General features: G+C 41.2%; 1 protein-coding gene across 1 annotated transcript in view; it reads right to left on the bottom strand.

Annotated features, from left to right (window-relative positions):
• Positions 1 to 22,693, bottom strand: part of T265_09513 (hypothetical protein) — a gene marked incomplete at both ends in the record, with an annotated part of 50,938 nt that extends 28,245 nt beyond the window's left edge. Inside the window, one exon of the mRNA XM_009175607.1 lies at positions 20,920 to 22,693. The remainder of the gene's footprint in view (positions 1 to 20,919) is intronic.
• Positions 22,694 to 23,069: the final 376 nt, after the last annotated feature.

Here is a 23,069-nt window from a genome sequence, read left to right as displayed (position 1 = left end):
ACTAATGAAGGTTTAGCCTATGGTGCAAGTTTGCATGCCATAGCAAAAACGTTTGTAATCACGCGGAAAGAAGCTCACGTGATTTTCACCCGAGAAGAAACGAAAATCCTACAGCATCTAGTAAGATAAAGATTACTCACAGGGCCATTTTATCGCTTTAAAACGGGAACTGTCCTACAGCCACCGTAGAAGTCATTATGAAATGAATCCTACATAAAAGATATCACACCAGAAACAGGCAATCATGTAACCAACTTCCATCTTGATTTTATTTCACAGGCTCACAGACGAATTTCTTTGATTTCGGTGTGCTGGATAACAGACAAAAAATACCATCTTCGCGAGACTTTCAAACTACTTATTTTTTAAATATAGGAGCAAGGTTTAGTCCGAACAAAAATAAACAATTGATACTTGTCTGTTTATATCCTACCCACAGTTCAAGAGCATGAGATGTGAGAAATTAGTGTGCATTGTTGAGTGGTTTATCGCGCTTCAACCACAACCACCTCAATTTCGTTGGTCTTTTTTCGTGAAACTGTTGCAATAATACACTTAGCGAGATGTCATTAGTCTGGATGTCGGGCCCTGTGTACTTCTGATACCCGCACGGCATGTATTCTAGTCTCCACATGTTTAAATAGGGTGCTGCTCTTTCATCTGAAGCTACATATTAGATCGAAAATTCTTGGGCAGAGTGCCACCGGTTCTACGTCTCATCAAGTAGGCTCAGTGATTAATGATCTCATTTCTTACCAGAATCCGGAAAACTTAGTGTCTGGCGACGTTCACAAACCAAATTGTTGACATCCGGAGACCTAGTTAAAATTTAACCGAAACTCTCGCTCGTGTCCTTCTTAAATGTCATAACAGACACATTCGTTCAGAAGTGCTCTCATTCTTCCGTTAATTTCTAGTTCAGGTGCAAACGAGTGTTTATCACAAAACCGCCCATTGTGCTTCTGTTAGTGCAATTTGGCCTGAAGTTACTGATCCAACTTAGCACTGTGAACCGGTTCTCGCAAGATGCTATAAATTCTGCACCACCGCTGGAAGCACCGAGGAATCGGCTGGTGAGCACACACGTCATTCCATGCTGAAGTGCTTGTGGAAACGCCTCGATATGCCATAAGAGCACACAGTAACCTGAGTCTCGATCATCGGTAAACCTGCCTTGGCGTGTACCAAGAGCCATTGTTTACTGTGCGTATTTCCTGGTGTGACAACAAGACAAGGAATCTTCTCTGAACCACACATCTAAAGTACAAAACCAAGACAGAGTCATGTAAGGTCGCACCTCCACTTGTGTTGCGATCCAAGTAGCCCCCGAGCTCCCTATGTTTCGCAACACCGCCAGCAATCTGTGTAACATTTGACTGCCTGATCATCCAGTTCACTGAGGAAGTATTTTTATGCAGCTAAACTGGACTAAGAAGGACTAAACAATATAAGTTATTGAGAACTCGACTATTACAAAGTTGACGTGTGTCGCTTCATCTTGACATTTAGCTACAGTAAACTCGGTTTGTATTTCATCTGTTGACTTTGCTGTACGCGTGTTGTCTTGCTCAGGTCCACTAGTGTTCGCTTGTGTGTTTGGTTAGTGTATCACTTGAGCTTATGAAATTCCTTGAAATGATAATCAACCAATAGATTCGGATCGATGGCATAGAATTTTCCTACTGTCTTACCTCTTCTTGTGAAGCACAACTCGATTTCGGCAGCAATGCCGCGCCTTATCCTTGTTTGTCTCAAGGGTGATAGCATCGGAAACATTTCGTGCACCAAAAATTGTTCCCCTATGGAAGTGGTTCCTCCTCAGAAATCTCTTTGAAAAATATTGCGGTGAGAGAAATTGCTGAAAAAAGCAACTGTGGAGAGAGACTGATCAAGCGGGCTAACGCCAATCGGGGCTTTGGTAGGTTAAGCGGTTTCTTGCCGCCTGAATGCAACTCATTTTAGTAGGCCAACGCTGAATCCGTTTTGGATGTTACCGAATGAGTCGCAAAAAAATCCACTTTTTTCATTCAACATTATATGACGAAAACCACAATAATCAAGAAGAAACAGCAGTCAACCCTGGATAACTTCAAGGTAGCATCGCACACAAACTTAAGCAAAAGAGATCAGGAATCGCTTTGGCTGATGTGGATTAATTAGACGTTTGTCAGCGTGCTCTAATCTCATAATGATAGCTTGTTTGTGAACATACAATTCAAGGCAAGATGAATGGGCGGTAGACAGGGGTGAAAAAAGATGCGTATCAGAAAGAACAAGAGCTCCTTAAAACAACAAGTTCATGCACCTGGTAATTTAGAGGAAGCTAAATACACCAATGGTAGACTCAAATCCGCAGCAATGGTGAATTCTAAACGACAGAGCTACGCCTAACCTAATGAATTTGCAGGGATGTACGGTTACTATTATCTACGGTTCTAGTCTGTTTTAAAATTCACATTATTACTGCTGTTAATCTAATCCTTTTGATGAGTTTATGGGCACAGCGGCATTTCTAATGAAAACACATTGCCTTCACTCTTCAGTAAATTATATCCTCATAACAGGAATCTCTTCCTTGTATGTTCTTTCAACAAACAGTAAGAAACTTCTTATAATAAACTTGAGGGTTATCAGTTAAACAGGCCAATGGAACTCCAATTTTATACCGCTTTAATGATTAGGATATCATGTTTGTGTTATCAGAACCGAAAGATTCACGAATCAGTGAAAATGTTATTAAACTGATGAAGAGTTTCAATAATTAAGGAGTAAGCGCAGTATGAACTAACGCATTTGAAGGGGCAAACCACGCACCTTCTACTTGGCCGTAAGGAATTCAGCTCCCCACAAGCCATGCCTGTTTTAAATAATCTTTACATTAAAATAACACGCTCCTGACCATCCTTACAAATGACAAGACTGTTAAACAACTTTTCTTTGCAGGATAATATTTGTACAGTTGAAGTTAGACTTTTTACTTTATATCACAATGCGATGCGGCCGTATGGCAATAGGCAATAAAAAAGGTTTCCGAACTTCCGATTGCCATACCAAGCCACCCAGCAATTCCCAGGCAGCTTTTCTCTGAATCTAACCTTGTAACTTGATCACTTCCGACAACACAAAGTGTCAAGCTGAAAAACAACGCATAAAGCACACTGAAGTCCAAAAGTGGATTGAATTACAAGTCCTTTGGCAGCTTGTATCAGAGGGTTATCCTCATTGTAATTCACCGTGAAACTCAATCCAGATCACATGTGTACACTGAACTTCAATAGGGTTAATAAATATCAATATATATAGAAAATCTACGTCTAACTGGAACATGCCTCGTTGGCAATCTTTCAGTAAAAAGAAATGATTACTAAGTAAATAGAATTGTTATATTCCAATATTATCTCACTAACCCGAGAAATTGTTTCGGCGTGTACGTCATGAGCCAATAAAAGGCTTACTGTTAAGTTGTAACTGGCAGTATTACCTACAGTGGTTTACTAAGACTGTTCACTGTAAGTATATTGCTTGAAACTGCTTAACTCTAGGTGAACCCGCTCCAGATGACTAGTTCTCACGGATACTCCTCTCAACAGAGGGCAACGTTTAATGGATTCCAGTCGAAATGACCTCACGCGTGATTACCTTTATGTCCGTACACTGCAGGCAAGCAAATATAGCTGTGATATGGTACATGCAGATAGAAACTTCCCTGTTAATTTCATACTCATCATCCTTCATCGCTGTCTGCAGGCTGTTTTCAGGAACTGACCCGTTGATTTGCTAAACGTTGCTGCTAAAACTTACGAGTATACGTGATGTGGACGGTACGGAGGACAACTGCGATAAAACAAATGTACATGGCAAATTTCACTTTGGACTTAAGTCAAGTTAGTTTCCATGAATGGTGCATAATTCTCCCGGCTAGAAACAACCTGCCGTCCAATGCAGTAGCAGATTTCCGCTACAGTGAAAAAAATCTGTAATCACTTGCCACCTGGTGTGTATTTCGATCAACTATGCCCTTCCCAATTTAAAATGCGCTGGCAGGCAAAATATATTTTGCTAGTACTGAGTTTAATGGTCATTAATGAAACAAAAAATGATACGGAGCAAAAGTGTGAAGCGGGATTGAAGGAGAAAAGGACTGTTTTTAAGTTCTACAGACAAATATCCGTTTGGATACGGAAACTCTTAGGCAAAAAGCATTCTCAACCTACTCTAGCACATCGGATAAAATTACGGTGGATTTAACTAGAGGACACTTAATAGGCAGACCAATAACCAGTACCCCCGACCGCAATCCACATTCGGAGAAGCTCTCGATAAATTGTTTTGGACTGAAAGCTCGGAGTATCAGGTGTTCTGTAATTTTTTGTTCGCCTGGATATTCCCGGTAATGAGAAACGGCTTCTTTTGCCGGAACCTTCTGACCCTAAAAATGTTATAAAAATGGAGCGAAAATTTCAGGCCTATGGGTTATGAATCTTGCACTCTTGCAGACCGAAAGCAAGGTACACATCATGAAAAAATGCGTTTGGATGAAACTTAAGCCTTCTGACTAGTAAATGAGCTAAAGAGGACTGCGCCTTGCATCGCATACATGCACTTGAGTTCTGCCATGTCTCTGCGTATCTGCCACATGGATAGAACAGCTGATTGTACAAACCCCATTTTCTGTAAAACCCAGATAATGGCAAGTCTGACCAACTAGGGAAGTCAAATAAGTAACACATTTACGGCACTGATGGATATCAAACGTACCTAACACAGCCAGTGGAGTTTACGTGATTCTCTTAAACCAATTTGTGAGTGTGCACCCTAAAAGCTTTTAGGCGACCTTTTTACCGTCTCAGTCAAGCACCGGAAAAATAACCCGTGATACGATTCCACGTTTAACTGCAATTAATTAATAAGTAAAATAAGTGGAATAAAAATACGCTGGTCTGGACTCAACTTTGGTATTTATCCCAAAGATTTTTACCGCTGTGACCATCCGTAAATCTCTATGAGCCCCATCTTATCCTTGCATATTGCATCACGGATTTCTCAAATTGCGTCCAAATATAGAGCAGTAAACATGCATTCAAAAAGTCATGTATATATCTTTAAGCCATAGCTGGTTCACCACATGTGTAGTACCTTAACTTGCATGCACATAGTTTATTCACATAGTTAACGGTCAACCGTAATTTAGTTTATTCCTTAAGGGATTGGGGCTCTGATTTTTATCACAGTTTGCGGAGTGAGCACCACCCCACCATGGATGATTCAGTTTTACAACACATTTTTTTCTTTTTAACACAGGTTATCTTTATCCAACACTGCGAGATCAATTAATGGCAGATGAGGTGATACTTCCGCTTACTTATAGTGCACTATATCCCACCGAATAAAGCACCTCTGACCAAGTTCGGAATGGTTACACAATTCACAGGAAAAATACAACTGTGGAAAACTCAACAGACCTCACAGCGGTAATAAACTAGGAGAACCTTCTCGATCAGACTATCCCACATCAATAACACAGTGCTCTGCAAGCCGTCACAGAAGACACAGATGTCTCGGTCTTCAAAGTTAATGACACATTCAGACTTAAATTGACCTGCGCGAAGAACGTATGCAATTAGGATCTTGGTTGAAGCAGCTGGGAACACAACTTGAAAAAGAGTGCATTGATTTTTACCGTGAATACAGAAAGAGATAACGTTGCACTGAAGCAGTACAGAAAGAGCGGTCGGACAATTCTTGCCGGCGGACGAGATGATCGCAAACCTAGTATGCGTTTTGAAAGGAGGGGTAACGGAAAAAAGAGCATGTCTAAAATCTACGGATGAGCAAAAAGTCGTTTGCCAAACAAGCAATCTGGATTTATATTCAACCTTTCGTTGTTTCAGATACTGCTGCACAAACGTCTGTCTATTTCCGATAGGGATAAACAGAGCACAGTATGCGATGATATACAGGCCATACCAACAGAATTCAGACGCTTCCAGGTGGGTCACGACGGATTAACTGGACGAACTTCGTTTGAATGCATGTATCGGACAAATTGATACACTCTGACGTTGCAACTATTCATTCATCAACAATACACGGGTTAAATGAGCTTATTAAAACGAAGCCAAAGAAGATATTTTAACTTCGTTCCCACGCAATTTTGTCCCTCTTTTCTACAACCAGTTGAGGCAACCGGTGTCAACCACAGCGATCGTTGCCTGAAACTCCTATCACCAACCAATAAAAATACACAATCAGCTATAGGATCACCCATTGATCAGTGAAAACAATTTTAAAAAAAAAAAACAACTTTGTGCTGCTGCCTGTGGTAGTGAAATGGCTTAGTTCTTTAAAGCTAGAACTGTGTCTCAGCACTGAACGCACTCGACAAAATATACAAAATATAAAATCACTCACTCGTGAGAGGCTCAACACAGAATATTATTCACAATCACACATCAAATAGAATTTTAGCGCTACTGACTACCAATAATTCGTAGCGTTGCAAACAAGAAATTCAGCATAGATTCAGTGGAGTCTTCCAAATTGGTGTTTAAATGAGTGTTCAGCGAATTACGTCTAGTTTAAGTACAGTTAAAGTATGTGGCTGACTGGTCTTCATGGACTGTGCATACCTGATGAGCTTCAACAAGAGCAAAACAGGATTGGAACTATCGAAGAGTTTTCAGCAACATTACTGGTAGTATTCCGTCGAAAAACCTAATCCATATTTTTATTCTATAGTACACAAATGTTCAACGGCGAGGAAAACTTTCGTTTGGGCCTCATCTCCAGATTCTGTGCCGCGCAATCGCCATCACATATAAGGGGCCATAAACTCCCGTAAATCTGGAGCGGTTTACACCTTGGGATTTTGCTTTTTCCTTCTCTTTCAAATGGAATCCGTCAAAATTATTTGTCGCAAAGTCGTTGATGCCGGGTCACAATATAACGCCTTTCATTGAAGTGATTGCTAGTGTCATTCGAATGGTTTTATAACAACACGCGATCATATTTATGTCACACTCTATGTTATCCGCTGTTGCTTAGCCCCCCTAATTAACGTTCCATTTAATTATTGTCTTATGCCAGTCAGGACCAGGTGATTGAATTACATACTTTGAAATCTACTTGACATTCCATCAACGAGCAGTGGAAATATGCTGGTCGATATTTGTGAATGCATCTTCCGTCTGAAATGTAGCTAGATAATGAAAAAGGGGAGCATATGGTAGCTGATGGGATATCAAAACCGATCCATGGCCGTTAGATTTCCGGGCCGATAAAATCCGTCGTTTTATTGAGCAAAATACTTTACCGCTTCCACGTATAACTTGCTCCTCGCTCTATTGAATTTATCTGCTTTTTAATGTTCGTGGTGAAACAAATCCATCATTTTTCTCAGTCCCTTCAAAGTTAAATTCCTTCGAATGTTTCCGCACCAACTATCCACCCCGTCGGATACAATGTCTAAGTTATTAAGGCGAACCCACAGCATGGTCCTCTTTTTCTGTTGCTGACGTACATTGTTTGGGCGCAACTAAATTTAAAACTATAAGCTGACATTATGATAATTGATTATTCCAAGAAGAACATACATGGTCCTGTCAGGGTTTACTACCTTCTCACGGATAGTTTATGTCGGCAAACATAGTAACCACATATATTCGACGCACTTATAGTAATGCCCACTAAACTTATTTTAAAGAGCAAATTAAACTGACCAAGGTGGTTGATGGATCACGGTGCACACTGATCAACTTAATGAAACCCTCTTCAATGAATTTATTTCACATTGGTAAGACTACTGTAAACTAGGCCAAGGTCATGCGATTGATGTTCTTTATAAATCGATAAATGGCTTCATTAAATTCTGCTCACGAAGTCCCGTGTATGCTCTGTGAGAAAGTTTAAAGAATATTTTAGTATGCTAGTTAACTTTGCTTGCGTAGGTTCAACTAGATTATAAAAGCCAGGTTACCCAGTTAGCATTCACGGAACTTTTATTCACTAGTCGTTTAACACTGCTGCAAACTCAAGAAACGAATAATCCAGAATAACTAAACCTATAGATGGAAATAATTGCACAGTCGCATTTCGTAGAACGAGTGCAGTTTTCAGACCACACTATTTATATAGCCCAACATGACCTTTATGGAAGCAAAAGGAAGTTCGCTTGAAATTTCCGACCCACATGTTCTACCTCAAAAGCAGACCAGCTCACTAGACTATGACTGCTACTAACCTACTCCTACTAAATTCTATAGAATACACTGGAGCATATTATACCGTAGAATAGCTCATCAGCTTCTGCTGAAGAAGCTAAATATTCGCAAGCAATTTTTGTCTGTTGGGTGGCTTTTTCTGTAAGATGAATGAAAGATCTAAGTACCAGGATTACGAACCAACGAGCCACTTGGTGGCAGCTACATACCCATCTGCCTGACTGATGGATGTTTGACACAGCGTGAAGCAACACATACTGGCGACAACCGCTACAAATATACACAAATATACAAATGACAACAAAAAGAAACAATCTTCTGCTTCTTTCTTCATTCAGGGGATAAGCTAAAGGAGTTTGTAAATTACTTTAAACTCTGAGTTTTAAGATGTAGACAACTGAAAATTTGAACCACGTCTAAAAAAATAATTAAGAAGACGAAGCAACTAGATGAAAAAAGTTGTCTTCGGCGTCAGTATAAGAGAATCATGAAATTGTTTAACAAATTCCAATGGTACTCGCCTCTGAAAAAGTATAACGAAAAGTGTTAGTCCACCTGGAGAATCTTGAAGTCAAGAAACATCGACTGTTTTTGGTGCTTAACAAGAATTGATTTATGGGCGTTAGGAAACCACCTCTCGTCGACCCAAAAATCCGTTTCCTCAATAGACTTTCGTTTATTCTCCTAACACTTTGAGTGAGATACAAACACGGAAAAGAGTTGTTCAGCATCAGTGAAATAATTTTTGGCATTTGTCACATTTGTGAAAATCGTGGTGTAACAAAAATCCGCAAACATCGTCGTTATCTCCAGCGCGTCTGCCGACGGGAACTCGCACATCAGTAGGCTAAAGTAAACACGACTCTTCCTGTTGGAGGCATAACAGAACAAACATAAGACAATCCAGGATGACACTGCAGACTGCAAGGTGTAGTTGATATCTGGCGGACCTCTCCGTTAAGGAACGATAAACTGAATCATAGTTTTTAACTACCCTCCCACAAAGATGGTCTCGTTAGTTATCCACCAATTTCATGGCAATTAAAGGGAACAACCAGGTAAACTTCACATTTTGCTTCACATCAGGAGAGTGGGACTTGTGAACTGCAAGGGCCAAGCGGGAAAATTCACCTTTTCTATGGAACAAAGGATTGAAAAATGGCTTGACCCATAGACTACATTCAAGATGCCTAAACAAGTTCAGGTTGGTATACAGATAATTATGAAGATATTCTACAGAGAAGAACATGGAATAACTTAGCCAGTCTCTGTAACAGGACGAAGAATTTCACATCAGTAGTGGCGAGGGCATCCTTTAGAAGCATCGAATTTTAGCTACATTGCAGTTCCTTTTCCCTTGTAACAACTCTAGGTTACCACAGTAGGAGGGTAATTGTCTAAAAGAAACTTTTATATCCGATGCAAGGAATTAATAAAAGTGGGGAATGGGAAATAAACTAATACATCTGATAAGCCCATTCCTTAGGATAAATTACGCCCTCTAAATGTAACTATCTTATTCCGGGTCAAAGGGGTTTGGCTTCAAACTGTGGCGCGAAATCTCTGTTAACAAAGACAAGGCTTAAAGTTTGTGAAGAGATTTTCCGTGTATTGTGAATAACTTTGTACTTCAGCCATAAAGTCAGGACAAAATCGTTACCCGAATTAATTAGGGGATTTATAAAATGGTTTCCATCTGTGCAGAAGCCAGCCGCTACAATCTCCCTCGGTAGAAGTCTATTCATTATACCAGATCACTTGAGGTTCATTCCACCTGTGTTTTGTCAATAAACCAATCCCACTATGAACAGATTGCACATTGGAAAGAATCCCAGAAGCGATCACTCAAAGATGAACTGCCTTAGTTCATTTTCTTGAAATAATTAATCAGAACTGATGACCTTAGGTGGCTGGTTTCCTTAAAAGAGCGGTTTAAAAAACTTCATCTTTTGAGGAACTACTTTGATAGACCAAGCAAAGCGGTCATTTTTGCGACTTGCTCTCTTGGGAAAGAGAAATTAGAACTGCAATAATCCAAGGCTGCCTGTCATCGGCTTTTTTTCCGATGGTACTCTTTCAAGAAGAAAGATACCACATCCTGAATGAATAAAAAAGTGGACAGAGTTTGCGTCAACATTTAAGTCTGTCAAAACAACGCGGCAAAAAGCCATCATAGTAATGTCGTGTCAAAACCACGAACTCGTCGTTTTGGTGAAAATACATACGAACAAATTTACTAATACCTGACGTTTGTGAAAATAAGAATAATTACAGTGGGATTAGGTACATTCTTTGGTCCAAAGAAAATTTAATTTGTCGCTTGCGACTTGGTGGCCTTCTACGGGAGTCTTTATCACAACGATGGTGTTCGTAAATGATAAAAGGTGATAAATAAAAGCTGTTTGTATGCTTCGGGCTTTATAGGGAAGGAATGCGATACTACTGAAATAGCTGTGGTGTATCAACGTATCATCATCGAAAACTCCAGGTGGTTACATTATTGCCCATTCGTACGCCTAACAAAGGATATTCCCTTCAGAAGGATTGACAGCCACCCTCAACAAATATGGACCATTTGACCCTTCCGCAAACGTAGTCTATGTTCAAAAGATATAGCTTATTTAACACATATGAAAGCACAAAATGCATTTAGACTTCTATGCGTCACTTTTGTTTCAGGGTATAACTTCGCTCTATTAGCTATGAAAACTCATTAGTGGCAAATTAGGAGATACTCTGACTTTCAGGACGAGAATGGATCATGCAATAACTAGAGAATCAGCGGTATTGCTAGGCACACTGCTGCTGAGAAATATATGTTTAATTAGAAAAAACTTGCACGTAATCGTACCACCTTAAGTGCTACTGCAACTGATCTCAGCCGAAGCATAACAACCTCACAAGTAAGTCATGGTTTTAGCAAGTGACGGGTCTGTTATTCTTGCCACAGAGAAGACATTGCACAAAGAACTGAGAATAGCTTGCAAATATGACATAACAATTGAAAAAAATGTTTTCTGTGTCATCTAAAGAAATACCTGAAGGACAAAAAAGAAAGATAAACGGTTAATACAGCAGACAGAAAATGCATCACGCAACTGTGAGAGCAAATAATACCCACAGGAATGGAATGAACCAAGATGAATCTGGTCTTTTAACTAAAGAAGGGGTTTCGGGTGTTAGCAACCAAGAAGACAAAAGAACGGGTTGAATGATCTAAACCTGGTTTGCTAAGGCATGGCGCTCAGTACCTCATAAGTACAGGTGAGCTACCCTGGCAAGCAGTAATTTGATATTTCCATCTCCTTCCAGTAAGGTTTTTGTCGTGAGCCTCTAAGAATTCTCAGTGAGGATATGAAATTCCCCATAGATCTGTGGTGATAACCTAAGCTACACATTCTAAAACCCACAGAAGCACTAGGAAAATTAATGCGCAGTTCTAAAAGTGAACCAACTGTAAGGTATTTCCGCGTCGTGCGGATTAATACGTAACATGCAGACAAAATCTATCTCAAACGGTGACTGATTTAATGTAACTAGGTTGGTCAGTATGAGCAGATCTTACTCAGCGAATTCGCTAGCCTGATCTCAACTATGGAAGTCCACATACTGTGTAAGATAATTAATAACTCTCATTATGTGCTTGACTGTACGGTACAACTCTGAGCAGGAAGAAAAAAGCTCAAAACTATTTCGTCCCCCTCCCAAACAGCGTGATGTGACAAACACTACTTCACTTATACCAGAAAATATTCCTGTCTATGATATTTTTGCTAAATCGAATCGAATATCACTTCTGCTCAGCTTTTATCAAATAAATCTCCGGGGACCAATAATTCCACCAAATATTTTCCCTCATTATTGGATGGACAGTGAAACCACCTTGCGGCTGCGCCTCACAGGCTCCACGAAGAGCGAAACCGGTATGTCGAAGTGTTTTCAGCAACCTTATGAGTGTAGAACATCGATAGGGTGTGCTGCAATAACCCTAATATTGCCTCAAATAGGCGGCTTTTGACCAGCACGTCCAGTTGAAAACGTCACAGAAGACAGATCTAGCTGGGATCCAGGTGAGTCTCCCATGGAAACCAAATTGATGTGCAGGTGATTAGCTCGTAGTGTTGCCAAGCAAAAATCATCCCTCAGTGTTCTTCATCAAGCAGATTTTCACGTAAGAAGGAACAATGCTTGATTTCGGTTTGGCATTTCAAGTATGCTAAAATTGCCTCAATAAAAGGAGTAGCCAAGCCCGCCAGATACATCAGCAGACGCTCACAGCTAAGCAGCCATTCAGTGTTCAGTAACATTTACCCCTTCATGGTAAGAAGTTAAAAAGGACATAAGAAAAGAAATTGTGGCACCGGAAGAATGCGGATTCCTTTTTAATCAGCATCAAAAGTTTTGTTGTTGTATTCCGGACCAGCTGACTACAGTTGTCATTCAACGTGGTTAGATTTGCTTCAAAAAGGAAATGGCACACTGGGGCAGATTGTCTTACATGACTGTCGACAGTGTCATTCACATGATTTTCCGTGAAAACTGAGCACTTAGCGCTTTTGTCCTCAATATTTCACTTCTAGTGTGTTTCCCCGCCAAATTCCATTTTCACAAAATTCCACGCTTGGCGGAGAATGTAGGTACTAAAACACATGGTGTTTACACACCAGCCATCCCTTCAGATTTATCTGGCCAATCTGGCCAAAGTATTTCAACAACAAGTATCATTAAAACCTGGGGCTTTATCCCCATTGTGAACCTGCATCCATATTTCTGAGATGGGCCATTCATTAATCCGGTTGGGAAGCGCTGGCCTACATCAGTCTATACCTGGTGAGTGTTCAACTACTCTGAGCCCCGAATTGTGGGCTCGTAGTGTACGGATAAGTGTCACTGATACGAATAGACACATTGCACCACTAAGTATCATACATCTGAATGTGCTACCCCCATCAATGGCAGTCTTTTCTATTTGATCTCTCTCACCTTGAGAATTACTGTCCAGAGTCACTAAACTTCGAATAGAAAGAACTTCAGCAATTTTCGGCCCAAAACTCTCACGTGGAAGTCTTCTTAACAAAGTTCTATTTGCCCTTATTTTAAGTTGAAGAAACAGAAATGAGGTCAGTAATTTGGACCTGAAATGAAAATTGATCCTGAACGCCCATGAAATCCTGGGGTGTTTTTCGAGTGACTTCACAACTTGTCTTGTGGAGTCTGTGCGTTTGTAAATTCCGCAGCATACACCAGTGACAGTTAACGTCCTGACGCCTACAATGGTTTTAATTAATGAGTGAGACAACCTCTGTTGAACAAGGCGACCACCTGAAGAACAGAGGTCCACCGACAAATCCCAGCTAATACAGCTTCAAAGAACTTCTGAGAAAAGTTCGCTTTAAATTTTGATTACCTTACATGTAATCCAGCCCAGCAATCTACAATTCATGGACTATTATCATCCTGGATTTTCATGGACTAGAGTATACAATCTGGGAAAAGAACATAAAGGACTTCGCAACAGTCTAAAACCGTGGGATTGAGATGCCCAAAATATGCGACTGTTTGTCTCCTGAAACAGACTATGCATACACTAGCAAGTCATCGTTATTTTTTTAGCAAAAGCACATCACGTCAGTTTGAATAAACCTGTGTTCCCGAATTCCTGTTTTCCCTTCAATATAATGCCTGAATAGCTGTTTTTCAAGCTTTCAGAAAACTCGTTTGACGATATTTCGAAAATATCAAAAATACTATCTCATATATCAGATTTTGTCACCAATTTGTTACTGTCCTGTATCCTTATCTTGATTTACCCGCACATGCGCACGGTGAGCGAACAAGTGCATTTCACGTTTTCTCAATTCGCAAACTCTTGCGTGACGACAGATTGAGAAAGTTCACTTCAGGTTTTAGTCGTCCTTAGCGCACTCAACACCCAACCACAACAAGTTATGCATCAGCAATACAATACGTTCCTCTAGCTACTATCAAATGAATCGATATGGTTGCTAACATACTCCGATATGAGCCACTGATATTCTAATGAGCTGGTCTAGAAAAAGGCCTTTTCCTTTAGACAATTACGTCAGAATCCATACAGTGCAAGTTCGAAGTCTAGTCGTTAATACGCGTCAGTAGAATACAGGTCATTGCTTATGTGGTTGGATTCTCCACTGACACGTCAGTTTCATATTAACTTGAGTCTAAACTAGTGAAAGTGCATGCCAGGCATCTCAAATTATCAAAGCCTAACACAATCCACAAAACATCAACATTTGTCAAATTTTTCCCATAGCTTTTTGGACTATGAGTTGGTGATTTCAGTCATTAATGACCCATTGTTCAACATTGTTTCTGGCGTCTATGCGGATTACCTTAATAAGTTGCACAAGAAAGTTGAGCTGAGTAACAATTTGTAAACGCGAATTTTACGTCTGACAGGGCTCAAAGAGTGTTGAAATTCAATCATTTTGCTAGGAATTATAACTCATCAGCCGGATTTTTCTCTTCATGGAGAAAATGTTGATAATACGGTCAAAAGAGGCCACACACAAAGTTTATCCACGCTGTCTTAGTTTTTGAAGAACTCATATGAGTATGGACGATTATTTCCAGAATGTTGTTTGTGCAGTGCGACGCGAGCTTGGGATATGACTGCACACCAAAAATTATTTCGCATGTGAAGTTAGACCGCCCTGAGATGTGACCGTTTTTAGATTACTCAGCCGTCGACCGCGTGGAGCCAAGCTGGTGCAAAGTACAAATTTGTGTTTCGGTGTCTCCTGATCTGGCGGTAACAGCGACTTATATATCTATGTTTCAATTAGCCAACACGCGAGAAACGATTCGCTATATGGTGCGATTATGACAGTGAGTGTTTGAACGAAATATGATCGATTTTATATGTTTATTTAGTGATTCTCGTGTTCACCAAACCCTTCCCAAATATTTTTTCGGCTGATTGGGAAAAACCACACCTCTTCAAAAGCAGCGTGGATTTTATCTGATTATCACATTGGACTAGTAGCAATGTTGCGGTCAATGCAGTTTTCTCTGCATTTTTTCCGCAAACGGATACAAAATCCGCTTTTCGAGTAGTCTTACAAAATGTCAGAATTTCTCAACTCACAAACTGGACTGTTCGTGGGTAAGTACTAAGTAATGCGGCTTGAAAAATTGGTCAAACGCTCGACGCGTGCCCCTGGTTGTAAAACAGAAATCTAGCATCATCGATCAAATTGTCATCATTCATTCTCCAAGTGTCACTATGAAGCCACTATTGCTACGAGGTAAAACCACCGTCGTTCCACAGTAAACACGCGATTCTGACGTCCTGATTAATTCGCACCATTTTCTTCACCAAAGATTCGTGTGAATTCCTCTCCTAGGTCAATATCGTTCTCTTCAAGTTTTTTAAATCAGGGCTGAGACGAGAGACGTAAGTAGACCTATTTCAAGGCGGCAAACGCTCATTCATGCCAGGCAGGTCGATTATACTCCCCCGATTGTGAAGCAAAGCCGGCTACATTTAAAAGTTTGCGAATAGTTTAGCGTGCCATTTCGGTCATCAGTAATACTGATTAGGCCACTCGATTTTGTTCTAAGTGAACTGAAGCATTAGTTTCCGAGAAAGTTTGGTAACAATCGGCAGATCTGTTGCTGGACAACTTTTCGTTGTTGACACAAAAGCTTCGTTAGGCCAAGACTACAAAGTTGGGTGAGATTTGAGGAGAAAGGAGAACCAATCAGCTACATCATTCTAAACCTGTGGCAGGTTTCGATCAAGGGATTTTGTGTTAGGGTGGGTCTCTGAGTGTTAAGCCGATGGGAAGCCCACATGAATTTGGGTCCGGCTTAGGGTCTAGTTCTTCCAGTGAACGTCGTTTGCACTTTTCGTCCGTCAGTGCCGATGCGTGTGTCGATCCTGTGAACTTCAGTCCGCTTAATATCTCCACCCCCTGTTTTTCAAACGATTCTATGTGCATTGACAACCACACTCAGTCACGTGTCAACTCGGCTCACCTGAGACTGCTTTCCATACGCTCGTCAGTTCCACACCCAGATTCTATTCACGCTGTGATGCTTGGTAATTTCCACCGCCTCGGCAATCAGTGAATCGCAGTTCCCTTTTTAGGACTTCCACATTCTCCAGATCTGTTCTCTTTTGTGTCTAACTTGTGTACTACAATCGCTGGATCTTTGACTAGCGTTTGCTATTCTTCCATATTTCTCGTTGGTTTGTTTATCCTCATTTTATGCCCACCATTTCCGGTATACAATTGCCTGGCAGTTTATAAGTTCGCGTTATCACGTTCATTTACAACAAAGGTATCGTCAACATAACGCCAAAAGACTCGGTGGACAAAGATATCTGGCTAAGGCTAAAACTGGGGATATTAGAGATTCCATGGCAAGACCCTGCTCTTGTGAATAAACAATTGTGTCAAAAACAAGCTGATCGAGATGCAAGCACGCTCTTATGCCCCGAAAGCTCTTATCCACTGAAAGCTCTGTCCGGTCCTTAAGTGTCGTGTCTGCCAGTAACAACCTCTTAGTTACCTCAAAAGCATCCACCTCAGGGATGTTTATGCACAATGTGATTACGTCAACCCGCACGAGAACTTCATCCATCTCCAAGGAAAGCCCGGTGACCTTATTGGCAAAGTCGTACGAATTCCTAATGAAGGTGATTGAGTCCCCCTGTGAGTGGTTTTTATATACAAGCTAAGAAGCTGGCAAGCGCATGTGGTGGCGAGCCTATACCAACTACTATCGGCCTTATCGGGACATCTACCTCGTGGACTTTCGGCAGTCCATAGATTCGTAGTTGAATCGCACTTTTTGAATACAACCGATACCACTTGCAATAGATGGTTTATCATTGACCTTAAATATCTACCAACTTTAATCTTACTTTTATATACCGCTACTGATAATTTGTCGATAGGATCCATTGGCGAGGTGTTGCCTGACCCTTTGAAGGTAGTCATTCTTGTACATTACTGCTGTGACTTTACCTTTACCGACCTTTGTAATAACAATAGTATCTCCTGTCTCAGGGTGTTCAACGACCCCCCCCCCGCTCTGATGATGTAATATTCGGAGCTCCCGGCTGCTGGAGTTTTAGGACAGTGACAAACTGTACCAGTAGCTTTTCAGTTTCCATTTAAAGAAACTTTTTAAACACCGCAGTGAAATCGCTTGCGTCTGTTCATCATAGCGCAGAAGAGCACCACACTACTGATAACTTCCTCGATTCACTGGTCGGAAAAATTGATAAAATTGGTTTCTAAGATCATGAGGGTTTTGGTATTTCAGCGCTAGATGTTATTTTATTGCAACCTATGTATGCATGGGCATTCATATTTTAAGCACCAGAAAGAACAAAAACCAATGGTCAACAAGAAATTCTAATGGTAAAAAACTCACCAGATTAAGGTATAGTTTTATCGCGTTCTAAACCCAAGAATACTCCGTAGTTTAGAAATATGATCACAGGAAATGTAATTTTTTGTGACTGTGCCTAGACCATTCATTCACAACAAACAATCGATAATATTTGTTTGCCCGAACAGCCGTTGATTTTTCTCGTCTCGAATCGGTGACTCAGTATGTTTGCCTCCGTTACCATGGCGTCGCAACAGGCGAGAGAGGAATTACACAGAACGTTTCTGTAGACATGTACTTGGAGTTTCAGGTCAAAGGGTTTAAAAATTTGGTTAAGAAACAGGCTGGAACAAGTACCATCTTCCCGATACATTTTAATTTGCAGTTGAGCCCCGTGGTTAAACGTATTTGGTACCAGTGTAAGGTGTAGCTGTTGAATTATTCATGTTTACTTTTATCAAGTCTCCATAATGTCATGATTGTAGCCAGTGATAAACAAGTTTTCATTTAACTTAAACCTCAACTGAGTCTCTAGTCTTTAACATTCTTTATATAAAGGGAAATAAACTGATGTCTACAAAATCCTATCTAATGAAGCGGCCCAATCAGCTGAGTAGCCGTTTAACGCTATCTCAGTTTGCAAGAGTTTATCTACGCTTTGGTCAAGTGTGACAATCAAGTACCGTATGCAATTCACGAAACCCGAGAGACTAAGGCAGCTTGACAAGCCCTCAAAAGCTTGAAACGGTAGTGATCTATTCAAGAGGTTCCATCAACTTTACAAACAATTTTGTATGAAAGGCTACTTTTCATTCTCAGTCTTGTACATGCCAAAAAACAAGGCCAAATGCACATTATTTAAGTAAGCTTTTCATTCAAACATATTTGGATACAAATGTGAATCAGATATTTTACCGAGAGTAGTCGTGGATATATGTGTAACTGTTAGATGAATGTCACTGCCTGAATCCAACGTAGAGGCGTGTGTGGCGAAGTATAACGTTTCACCCGAAATTATTCAATGACCTTGGATTGTCATCCACCAAATGCGTTGAAGCTCTATCAGGATGGTTCGTTGGCTGCTTTCAACCATCTTATAAATCTTTCTCGTGGAAAATTTTCAGCCCTCGGGCAAAAAATGGTGCAAATCGACTACAAAATTCGCATGCAGCATAGTTTCGAGGACGGATGGTTATGTGACAACTTTTGCTACAGACAGAGTTGTCGACTTCGTCGTGCTGGCAACCGTAACCACCATTCATTGACCTAGACCACGTATGACGAGTTGGACGGTATTCGCGGTTCATGGACCTACGTCTACCCGTGCCATCTGCATGATGGGTGGCGTTGAGTGCGTACATCACGTCGGTAACACAGCAACCAGACGGATTCATGTCTGGTGCATTCCCCTGCCACTAATCCACTCGGATAATCAGGTCATCATTTCTGTCGAACATCGCCTCCTGGGGTGTTGAAATGATGTTACATATGCACCCACGATTACGGAAGAATGGCTCCAACGACGCACAGAATTCTCAGTGTGTGACGACAAGTTGCATTAGACGATCTGTGAAATTGTCTGGCTGAAAATGCGTATAATTTGACTTCCGGGTGGACAACGCTTTCACCGGGCTAACCGAAGTCTTTCGTTATTTTACAGCATACAGGCGCATTAACCGTACTTTCCCCTGGAAGAAAACTTCTTTAGGCGTACGACTACAAGAAGTCAACTTTTTGAGTTCAACAGGTGCTCAGTTTTTACCCCCAATTTGACCTGACACTGGTGGAAGCTCACAGACTTTTTGCATATTACTACCATGTATTTGGACGATGAGAAGTGTTCACTGAAGTTTGGGTGCGAATTCTTGACGTAAATAACCGCTGACCAGTTCAGACAGAAGACTCCGCCTAATTAATCTCCACTCCTCGCAGAGACCCTGAGGTATGTTGGAACTCTGACCGGATATTTAAGATAAGGAAACCACAGAATGCCGAAAGGTTGAACTTTCTGGCGTCCGCTCACACCTCTACCTTGTGCACAACATCGTGTCGTAGGAAAACACCCCAGTTAATAGAGTGGAGAACATATTTGAGCTTCGCACTTCATGTCGCGCCTCCAGACGATGGTCAGTGATTGACGGACAGATGGTATTAAAAGTGGTGTTTCTTAGTGCCTGAACCTGTCGCCAAGAAACGATGAAAGTTTAGCTGGGTGCTAGCTTTTTCAGACACAGTCAACAAAACTATGCACCAAAATCAGGTGTATAAATGACTTTTGAACACAAAAAACCGGATTCTCCAAAGTGAAAACAGTTTTTGCGTTGCACTCGTCTAACGACTGTACCATACTTATTAGCCATATATGGGTCGACTTTAGATGACCCGGTAAATTCAGCACCCAGTGACGAAACAAATGGGCTGACATCAAGATGGCAGTTTCTCTAGCCTGGACTGCATGAAGGAAGTTAGATTATTTTCATGCATTGCAAAGTATCTGTGAATCAAGAAGGCAATGAATGATAAAAAGTAGTGTTGCTCTCTGATCTTATCATTGTTTGTGCAAACTTTATTGTCGTTGTGCCGCGCAAGCTGCATCTAGCAAATGTACTGTCGTGACAAGAAAGAAATTGAACGAAAATTGTGGAGTAATATTACATCTGTTACATACCCCCTAGCACTTTTCGAAAACAGCTGTACGCCAGACAGGACGGGATTCATTATTGCACACGCTGTAGGACAACGTCAACCTTCAACAAATAGTTCATGTGTATACATATAACTTTATTACGGAGACAACATCAAGTCGAACAGTGTTTAAACTACGCGAAGATAATGTGATGAGGGCTCTCAACGGTAGTGATGGAGATCATGGCTAATATACTCCCGTAGAAGTGAATGACAAAAGTAATTCCCCTGAAGAATTTTTTCAACTCAGATATCAACTGTGATTCGGCAGGTAATAGCTGTATTCTTAAACTGTAGCGAGAGGAGGCGGCCATTTCATCTGAGGAAAAACATCCGAATGACAGGTAAAAATCGACCAGTTTTGTCCAAAATTCACCCTGAGCCCAATTCGGCGACCACGATCACAAAAGCTAAAAAATTAAGACCCAGTCTATTCGTTCTGCTACCCGATCAATTCGTTTCGTATTAGAAAAGTTTGGAATTTTTTACCCTTGGAAATGATCTACTTACTATTGCCTTAAATTTGGGGACGACCGGTTTTGATAATCGAGAAACATAACGTACTAGTTGCCTCTTTCCAAACGGGATTTGCGGAAATAACCATATGCAGAGTTTTTGTTTTGTAAAATTATTATGACATTCGGATGTGTGCCGAACAGGATTCAGGACTTACGTTGGACACATTCTGATGACATTCCAGAAGTAGTGAGCGCATATCCTTTATTCGGTTGATGGCATACTCACGAATGATTTTGTGATGCGTTTCTTCAACATCCTTGTTTGGTATTGGACAATTAATTTTTACCACAAACTGAGCAGTAAATCGCAAAATGTGAGAGAACAGGCAGGCTGAACGCCAGGGCTCAATTTTCGACCAGGGAGGCAGCTCAAATGGGTCCATTGCCTGGCGGGTGTTCTGTGAGCAACCGGGTAATGGGTGGGTAAACAGATCGATAATAACCTGGCGTAATGACGCAGCTCTAGGAATTTGTTCTGGAACTTGTGAGGACAATAAAGTCTTTTGTCTCAAAGATGCGGAAAGCGAGGAGTCTGTATCGCTTGAGCGGTCTGAGTTCCGTCCTCGGTACAATGAGCCCAATGTTCCGCACCTTTGAGGAGTTTCTGTTCCAGCATCGTAAACGGAACTTGTAAGTGCCAGTTCTAATCGATAATCCGGTATCCATCTAGGATCTTTGAACAGAAACACGTAACCCTGCTTACTGGAACCAAAGTAGATAAAGTCTCCAGGGTGCAGCATACGCCTTTCGAACTGGAAACCATCCGGGCCTGTCAGAATCTCGTTATTGATTGAAATAGGTGTGAGAAGAGGGGAGTACCCGTTGTTCATATTACTACCGGCAGATTCAAGATAAATAGCTCCACTTAAGATGTTTGGCCCATCAACTGTTAATGGGATGTCCTCTCCGACTAACTTCGCGATAATTTGTAGCCTCTCTGGTGAGCATGTAATGTTGGGAGCAGAAAAAAGTCGGATATCTGCGCTAGGATGAAATCCTACCGTTTTTTTGTTGGAATGATTTTCACTATAGATGAGCGGACCAAGATCGTGAAATAACACGTCTTTAGTAGGGTCATTTCCTCTTAACAGAAGCAAGTATGGTCCACCTGGTGAATGTTCGAAACTGGACTTTCTTTTTGCACGTGAGTCGCGAAAAGTGAGTCTTGTGCTTCCGGGAGTCAGAGATCTCCTCAAACCAGGCTCATCAGTTAGTTGGGGAAGACTATCTTGACTTGATCCAACACTGTATCGGCTTCCACCAGTTTTGTTCTCACCAACGCGCAACTCTATACGCCGTGTGAGCCCTGTGCCAGGGTGTATGGTCGAAAATATTTCCTGGACCGTTTCGTGTGGTTCTATTTTACGAACCTTCACTTCCTTGAACAGTAGACCATCTCCAGTGTCTGTTTTGACGCCGACTGCCTGTGAGATACTTCCCATAACTTCATAGAGCTGATACATTGAGGGATCACCAAATTTTATGTAGTAGGTTTCTATTAAATCTCTGATACACTTTTCGGCTGTCGTGCTGTTGTACACCCTGACTGTCTTAAAGTGGTCGCCACGTCTCACCCTCTCGCAATACACTCTGAGGAATATTAGCGAGCCTCCATCCTTTGTTGCAACCGATTCATACGACAATTCTGAAGGTACTTCAATGTTTTGTGCCGGCCGAATTGCACCTGGAGAACCAATCGATCCCCTTTTGTCGTTTTCCTCTCCTTGTTTGGTTTTGCGTTTATTAGAACCAGACAAAAATGTCATTTTAGTCTTTCTCCTGCTCTTTCCTGGGTCCGCCGCTTCCGAAGCCATTGAGCTCCGTTAATGTTAGAACGCTGCGTTACCTAGAAAAATGTTGGAGCGGTCCCCAACATAAATCCAAAATATCCACGAGAGTGACACTCAGAAAGCGTGAATTTTTTCGCACCGGAGGACAACAGCCACAAGTGTGATGTGCACGTGAGTGAGCAGCCTCATGATTGCTCAGAGAAGGCGCAACAAGCCGCCGCACCCACGCAGAACATTTACCACTCTCTGATTGGTTCACTAAGATAGACACGTGCAGTGATTCTTTATCTCGTGATTGGCTGCAATTCAGAGCAGCCGCCTTGATGTCTTACCAGTGGATACTAGATCCATGGTTTACAGGTTGCGATTCAAAAAGCAGTTTATAGGTTTTCAAGCTTCTCTGAAACAATGGCTTCTCGAATGGTTCCAAGTGTCTCCCAACTAACTGCAAACCTACGTCTCCATTGCCGTGA

This window comes from Opisthorchis viverrini (assembly GCF_000715545.1).
Source record: "Opisthorchis viverrini unplaced genomic scaffold opera_v5_279, whole genome shotgun sequence".
NCBI classification, from domain to species: Eukaryota; Metazoa; Platyhelminthes; class Trematoda; order Opisthorchiida; family Opisthorchiidae; genus Opisthorchis; species Opisthorchis viverrini.
The sequence above is the reverse complement of the archived record's forward strand: the minus strand, read 5'-3'. Positions and strand labels throughout refer to the sequence as shown.